Raw genomic sequence first — 8,644 nt, 5'->3', positions numbered from 1 at the left:
TTTTGAGGGAGAAGCTGATCTTACAAGACACTTGACTAAATTACCATGAAGAAAAATAAAGCTTTTTTTTTTTTTGGACAGGCAGAGTTAGACAGTGAGAGAGAGAGAGAGAGAGAGAGAGAGAGAGAGAGAGAGAGAGAAAGGTCTTCCTTCCATTGGTTCACCCCCAAAATGGCCACTATGGCCAGCATGCTGCACCAATCCAAAGCCAGTAGCCAGGTGCTTCCTCCTGGTCTCCCATGTAGCGCAGGGCCCAAGGACTTGGGCCATCCTCCACTGCCCTCCTGGGCCACAGCAGAGAGTGGGACTAGAAGAGGAGCAACCAGGACAGAACCGGCACCCCAACCGGGACTAGAACCCAAAGTGCCAGTGCCAGAGGTAGAGGATTAGCCTAGTGAGCTGCGGCGCCGGCCCCATACTTTATTTTCTTTTGATTTATTCCAATACTTAAAAAATAAAAAATAAAGAGAAAAATTCTTTTTTGGTCTTTTGTTTCTTGACAACCACCAGAAAACATCATTTAGTGAAATAAAGGGCTTCTTTTTTCTCATATATTTTTTAACGGAGATGTAAAATAAAGGTTCAGTAATTTAACTCAGATATTTATCTTTTTTAAAATAGTGTTGCAGTATTTTACTTTGCACTAATTTTCCAAACTCCTTGTCACATTTCCTCTCATGGTACAGTTTCTTCTCATACTTCAGATTCTGGCAGGCAATGTGAGAAGGCTGCCCCTCTGCCCTTTGAGGGCACAGTAGTGATGGAACCCCATATCGAATTCTGACAACTTTTTGAAATCACTTCACCAATGACATCCCTGACCAAAGATTCATGTGTGATGTATCATCACACAGTACACTCAGAGAAAGGTTTGAGATCGCCATGAGAAGCAAAAGATTCCTTGAAGTCTCTCAGTTACTTCCTCTGTCAATGAGTAGTTAAGGGCCATCTGTCTTCCCTTACTATTCACTCAGAAGGGTCATTAAATGACAGTCCGTGATGTGGGATGAATTGGGCCTTATTGCTTTACTACTATTCAGTGCAGGTTCTAGAACCACGTGTACTCAAATTGGGGGAGGGGCAGGAAAAAATCTGAGTTGGAAGATAGCAATTTATTTGACTTTTGCTTGGTTAGATGGTAAGACGAATGGACAAATGCCTCAGCTCGCTGCACTGACAACAGGCAAGCAAAGGTGATTACCAGTTAACTGATCAGCAGGCAGGCATGGTCAGGTCATCACTGGGTGAAGAGTTCAGCAGTCAGAAGGTCATAGGTTAGTTGCCAGTGGTGGCTCTGTCTGTGGTCACATCCTTTGGTAAGGATGGACACACATAGTATGTCTTTGAACTTTAGTAACCACCGCATCTAATACACCACTGGGATAATAGGACATTCAAGGATTGATATAGCTTGTGCCAACATGTCGGGGTATTCATAGAGTATGTAGATTAAACCAGCTTCGGGCCTTGGAGGAACTATTGCAGCAGTTGGGTGAGGAGTTCCGTTTGGCATGACAGTGGTCTGTATTTGTCTGATCAAAGGCATTATGGAAGGGACAGCTGGTGTAGGAGTAGCAGGGCAGCTGGTGGGAGACCGGGCGCAGGCCCAGGAATGATCCTTGGGTCAGCCTGGGCTGTCACTGCAAGAGAAAAGGCAAGGGATAGTGATTTAACGTTGGCATCTCTGCAGGCGCCATTCAGAATTGCAGGCTCCATCAGCGGCATCTTCCTCAGGCTGTCTTCCTCTGTGCAGGTACCAGTAATGTCCTCACTTCTTCAGCTTGATTTCTGCTCTGTTCTGAGCATCTTCCACAATGACTAGAACTTGTGCGTCTTTGTTTGGATGCTCTGAGTGGACTGGCCTCTATTTTGATCTTCCTTTTTGGGCCTCACTGAGCCTTTGCCTTGGACCATTATTTCACATCCTGTTTCTGCTTCAGGTTACTTAGCTGTGAGTCCTCTAGGTCCAAGGATTCTCCCAACAAGATTAAAATCTGGGTCTTCTTTCACAGGCGCATAAAGTTCTCTTGTAACTGAGCAATAGGTCCCGCAGCATCAGGCAGTTATGCACTCCTTTTCTCTGTACTGCCATCTAATGTGTCACTGTACCTGTCTTTCCATACCCTGCTGCTTTCTTCGTCCAGCAGCCACTCCAGGTGGTTGAAGACCCTGCAGAAGTCCCGCAGGCTGCTCCCAGGATTCTTATCGCTCATCAGCTGCATCAGGTAACCTGGGCTGGGCGTCCACTTCTCCTTCCTTTCCACTTCCTTCCCACTTCATATTCCAGGCTCTGCAGCTCTCTGCCCTGGAGGAGGGAGGGCTGGGACGAGCTCCGGCCGCCAGCCGCTCCGGAATCGCGTCCCACTCTGTGCTGGCCCACCCTCTGGCTCCCGCTCTGACGCCCGTGGCTAGCCCCGCACCGGCCGCTGTGGACCGGGGTCCCGCTCCTCGCCGGCTCCAGCTCCTTTGCTGGGCAGGTCGGCCCCCTCCGCGCCGCTGCCACTGTGCCGCAGGCTCTGGATCTCTCTGGGCTGGTCGCTGAGGTGCCTCTGCAGCTGCCACAGGCTCTGCCTGAGCTCCTCCTCCTCCTCCTCCTGTCTCTCCCCACTCCCCCTCCCCCTCTCCCTCCTCCTCCTCCCTCTTATGGATTTCTTTATATCATCTATTTGCTTTTCTGTGCTTTTGAGTATACTTATGAGCATTCCTTTTAATTCAATTTCAGACATTTCATCAATCTTTCCATCCTCTGTTTCTGTACTGAAGTGTTGTGTTCCTTTTGGGAGTCATATTGTCTTACCCATTCATGCTTCTGCGGTTTGTTTTTGTCTTTCTACATTTATTTTAGGCATTTATGGAACAGTTTGTTGGTTTTCTCATCTGAAGTAATCTGTTTTTGAAATACAGTTCTGTGGCTTAGTGGAGTATCTGCTCCTTCAGAGCATTCGTGGGAGGGTCAGGAAGCTCTTGTCAGTGTTTGAGTATGGGTCAAGGTCCAGGGTGACACCCAAGTTGAGTGTGGTAAATATCACCAGCAGGGATGAAGGCTAGCATGATCACATCAAACCCTCTCTCCCAAGGTGAACCAATCAAGGGTAAGCATGCCTTCAGCCTCATGTTACCCAGATACCTCACCCATGCAAGCACATGAACTGCACAAAGGATCCATGCACTCCCCAGTGTGAGTCAGGAGTCTTGGATGACAGACACAGAGACTTCCCGGAGACTAAGCCACACCCTATTGCCCTATTGCACAATGAATTCCCACAGCCACAGGGAGTCCCCCACAGTCAGTGAGTGAGGATCCACTCTTAGCCACACAAGCCACCCCCATCTAATGAAAGATCAGTGGTGTTCTCCTCATCAGCTGCCTAACTGATAGAGGTTGGCAGGTTGAGTCCAGGTGCCATGATGGAGTGAGGGGGAGGGGAGCTTTACAGGCTTAAATGGGCTCCCTGCCTCTTACCAAATCGTTCAGTGAAGACTCAGGTTTTGTGGGGCCATGAATATATCTCTCTAATAATATCCCCCAGTCATGAAGAGACCACATCAGCTTCTACTCACCTTGTTAAGATAGTGTCTCCTCCCTGCTGGTTTCTGGGTGCCTGGCTCCAAAAAGATGGTGTCCTATTCAGCCACCAGCTTCAGGATTTGCTAGTGATGTCCTGCTCACTGCTGCATGATGGTCCTTGCTGCTCCACATCTCTCTTCTTCTTGTAGAATTTCCACTGCAGACTTCTCTCCAACTGTCCTGAGACATGCAGGGTTTTTTTTTGTTTTTCTGTTATCTTCCTGTGATCAGAATCAGCATGTCATTTCCCTATTCAACCATTTTGGATCTTCTTCTTTTAAGTCACTTTATTAAGATACAAGTGGCACATAAAATCTTTATGCATTTAAAATGCAGAACTTAATGGCTTTAAAGACAATTATGCACTCATGAAATCATGGAAAACATTCACACTAAAACATATCCATCACCTTGCAAGTTTCTTCCTGCCACATTTAATGTTATTGTAATTAAAATAATGTTATAATTGTTAATAAAATTAAATGGTATCTACCCTATTAGCAAAATTTAAAAATAAAATGCAATATTGTTAGCTCTAGTCACTATGATGTACATTAGAGCTCCTGACCTTATTTATCTTGCAGAAATTCAACATGGTACCTTCAACTGTCACCATCAACTCCTTGCACTACATCAATGAGTTTGGCTACTTTATATTCCACATATAAATGGGATTAAGCAGTGTCTTTCTATATCTAGTTTTCTTCACTTAGAATAATGTTTTGGTTGTTTCAAATGTTGTAGTTTTATTATTTTATAAAGATAATAGTTACTTGTATGTACATATTATGCTTGCCCGACTCACTCATTGGTTGAGAAATATTAATGTTTCCATTTGTGGCTAATGTAATAAAGTGGGATAAACAGTGAGTTCAGGTATATCTTTTATCTTTTAAATCAAGTTTTCAATTCCTTTGGATGAATACCCAGAAGAAGGATTTCTAGATAATATGCTGGTTTTAAGTTTAACTTTAAGGAGCCACTGTATTCTTTTCCAAAGTGGCTATACTAATTTAAATTCCCACCAACTATGTGCAATTGTTCTCTTTTCCCCATAGCCTCACCATAACTTGTTATCTCCTTTTTTTGTAATAGCCAGTCTACTAAAGTGAAGGAATGTGATTGTTGCTATGAAAATTTTGAAAAAGGCATAGGCATAAAAATAGAAACAGAATTACCATATAACCCTGTACAACTGGGCATATGGGCGTACATCCAAAGAACTGAATCCATATTCTGAAGAACTATCGTCCCTATTATGTTAATTTCCACATTATTAACAACAGAGATGATACAGAAACAACCAGAATGTCCATCAAATGATGACTGAACACTACAGTGTAGTATATATTCACGTTGGAATTCTATTCAACCTTTAAAAAAAAGTCTGATATTTTCCATGATATGTGTGAAACTGAGGGACCACTATGCTAAGTAAAATAAGCCAAGTATAAGAAAATATTTAGGCCTGCACTGCAGCTCACTAGGCTAATCCTCTGCCTGCAGCACCAGCACCCCAGGTTCTAATCCCGGTTTTGGCACCAGATTCTGTCCGGGTTGCTTCTCTTCTAGTCCAGCTCTCTGCTGTGGCCCAGGAAGTACAGTGGAGGATGGCCCAAGTGGTTGGCCCTGCACCCACATGGGAGACCAGGAGGAAGCATCTGGCTCCTGGCTTCAGATTAGCACAGAGTGCCAACCACAACACACCAGCCATAGTGGCCACTTGGGGGGGGGGGGTGAACCAATGGAAAAAGGAAGACCTTTCTCTTTGTCTCTCTCTCTAACTCTGCCTGTCAAAAAGTAAAATAAAAATAAATAAAAAGAAGAAAATATTTATATGTGGAATTTAAAAAGTCATGCTCACAGAGAGTAGAAAAGTGTTTGTCACAGGCTGGGGTGATGGGGTGAGTTGGAAAAAAGGGATATGCTTACCAAAGGGAGCAGAATCTCAGTTAAACTGGAAGAATAAATTTTAGTCCTCTATAGTATTGTTTGTTGACTATATTAATAATGTATTGTGAGTTGTAGAATTGCTGCAACAATAGATCTTCAAATTGCTCACCACAAAAATTATATATTCATAAGATAATGGGTATTAATTAACTTGTCCTTCTACAATGTATAAAATATTTTTAAAAATAACATTTACCACAGAACTATACCCAAATGTTCATTGTAAAACACAAATAGAAAATAACCTCATCGACATGGATGACTTTTACGTGCCTGTCTCTGGCTATCACTCCCTTCACTCTGCGTGTTCTGGCTCTGATTACTAATCATGCCCTGCATTCTCACCTTCAGGGCCACGTCTAGGCTCTGTTCAGCTTTCTCCTCATCTGAAGAGGTTTCTAGGTGTCCTAACTGCTCTGGAGTGCTTCTCAGAGCCTCCATCCCAACCACACCTGGAGAGACAGTTTCCATTCTCATAGCCAACAATCACTTTACTTTTCTTTTTTTTAATTAAACTTTTATTTAATGAATATAAATTTCCAAAGTACAGCTTATGGGTTACAATGGCTTCCCCCTCCCAAAACTTTCCTCCCACCTGCAACCCTCCCCCCTCCCGCTCCCTCTCCCCTTCCTATCACATCATGATTCATTTTCAATTCTCTTTATATACAAAATATTAGTTTTGTATATATTAGGTAACGATTTCAACAGTTTTCCCCCATATAGCAACACAAAGTGAAAGAAAAAAAATACTGTTGGAGTACTAGTTATAGCTTTAAATAAAAGTGTACAGCACATTAAAGACAGAGATCCTACATAATATTTTTTCAAATGAATTAATTTTCTATGCCATTTCCAATATAACACCAGGTTTTTTTTTTCATTTCCAATTATCTTTATATACAGAAGATCGATTCAGTATGTAATTAGTAAAGATCTCATCAGTTTGTACCCACGCAGAAACACAAAGTGTAAAAATACTGTTTCAGTACTAGTTATAGCATCACTGCACATTAGACAACGCATTAAGGACAGATCCCACATGGGATGTAAGTACACAGTGACTTCTGTTGCTGACTTAACAATTTGACACTCCTGTTTAAGGCGTCAGTAATCTCCCTAGGCTCTAGTCATCAGTTGCCAGGGCTATGGAAGCCTTTAGAGTTCGCTGACTTTGATCTTGTTCCAGTAGGGTCACAGTCAAAGTGGAAGTTCTCTCCTCCCTTCAGAGAAAGGTACCTCCTTCTTTGATGGCCCAGTTCTTTCCATTGGGATCTCACTAACAGAGATCTTTCATTTAGGTCTTCTTCTTTTTTTCTTTTCCATGGTATCTTGGCTTTCCATGCCTACATACTCTCATGGGCTCTTCATCCGGATCTGAATGCCTTAAGGGCTGATTCTGAGGCCAGAGTGTTGTTTAGGACATCTGCCATTCTATGAGTCTGCTGTGTATCCCACTTCCCATGTTGGATCCTTCTCTCCCTTTTTGATTCTATCAGTTAGTAGTAGCAGACACTTGTCTTGTTTGTGTGATCCCTTTGATTTTTAGACCTATCTAAGCCATCGAATGTGAACTGAAATTGATCACTTGGACTAGTGAGATGGCATTGGTACATGCCACCTTGATGGGATTGTATTGGAATCCCCTGGCACATTTCTAACTCCATCATTTGGGGCAAGAATGATTGTGCATGTCCCAAATTGTGCATCTCCTCCCTCTCTTTTTCCACTCTGAAATTTAACAGGGATCACTTTTCAGTTAGAATTTAAACACCTAAGAATAATTGTGTGTTATTTACAGAGTTCAACCACTAGTACTAGAACAACAACAACAACAAATACTAAAAAGGATAAAATATTACATTGTACATCTAGAGTCAGGACAAAAGCTGATCAGGTCATTGTTTCTTATAGTGTCCATTTCACTTCAACAGGTTTCCCCTTCGGTGCTCAGTTGTCGCCGATCAGGGAAAACAAATGATATTTGTCTCATTGGGACTGGCTTAATTCACTCAGCATGATGCTTTCCAGATCCTTCCGTCTTGTTGCAAATGACTGGGTTTCATTGTTCCTTACTGCTGTATAGTATTCTATGGAGTACATGTCCCATAATGTCTTTATCCAGTCTACTGTTGATGGGCATTTGGGTTGGTTCCAGGTCTTAGCTATTGTGAATTGAGCTGCAATAAACATTAATGTGCAGATGGCTTTTTTATTTGCCAAATTAATTTCCTTTGGGTAAATTCCAAGGAGTGGGATGGCTGGGTTGTATGGTAGGGTTATGTTCAGGTTTCTGAGGAATCTCCAGACTGACTTCCATAGTGGCTTAACCAGTTTACATTCCCACCAACAGTGGGTTAGTGTCCCTTTTTCACCACATCCTTGCAAGCATCTGTTGTTGGTAGATTTCTGGATGTGAGCCATTCTCACCGGGGTGAGGTGAAACCTCATTGTGGTTTTGATTTGCATTTCTCTGATTGCTAGTGATCTTGAACATTTTTTCATGTGTCTGTTGGCCATTTGGATTTCCTCTTTTGAAAAATGTCTATTGAGGATTTTGGCCCATCTCTTCAGTGGGTTGTTTGTTCTGTTGTTGTGGATTTTCTTGATTTCTTTGTAGATTCTGGTTATCAACCCTTTATCTGTAGTATAGTTTGCAAATATTTTTTCCCATTCTGTCGTTTGCCTCTTCACTTTCCTGACTGTTTCTTTTGAAGTACAGAAACTTCTCAATTTGATGCAATCCCAAATGTTAATTTTGGTTTTGACTGCCTGTGCTTCTGGGGTCTTTTCCAAGAAGTCTTTGCTTGTACCTATGTCTTGCAGGGTTTCTCCAATGCTTTCTAATAATTTGATGGTTTCGGGTCATAGATTTAAGTCTTTAATCCATGTTGAGTGAATTTTTGTGTAAGGTGAAAGGTAGGGGTCTTGCTTCAAGCTTCTGCACATGGAAATCCAATTTTCCCAGCACCATTTATTGAATAGACTGACCTTATTCCAGGGATTAGTTTTGGATCTTTGATAAGTTGGCTGTAGATGTTTGGATTGATTTCTGGTGTTTCTATTCTGTTCCATTGGTCTATCCATCTGTTTCTGTACCAGTACCATATTGTTTTGATAACA

The 8,644-nt window shown here is 42.3% G+C and overlaps 1 pseudogene; it reads right to left on the bottom strand.

Annotated features, from left to right (window-relative positions):
- Positions 1–1,275: 1,275 nt before the first annotated feature.
- LOC133751468 (KH domain-containing RNA-binding protein QKI-like) lies at positions 1,276–2,805 on the bottom strand (annotated as a pseudogene).
- Positions 2,806–8,644: the final 5,839 nt, after the last annotated feature.

Source organism: Lepus europaeus, chromosome 22 (assembly GCF_033115175.1).
Source record: "Lepus europaeus isolate LE1 chromosome 22, mLepTim1.pri, whole genome shotgun sequence".
Classification (NCBI taxonomy): domain Eukaryota; kingdom Metazoa; phylum Chordata; class Mammalia; order Lagomorpha; family Leporidae; genus Lepus; species Lepus europaeus.
The sequence above is the reverse complement of the archived record's forward strand: the minus strand, read 5'-3'. Positions and strand labels throughout refer to the sequence as shown.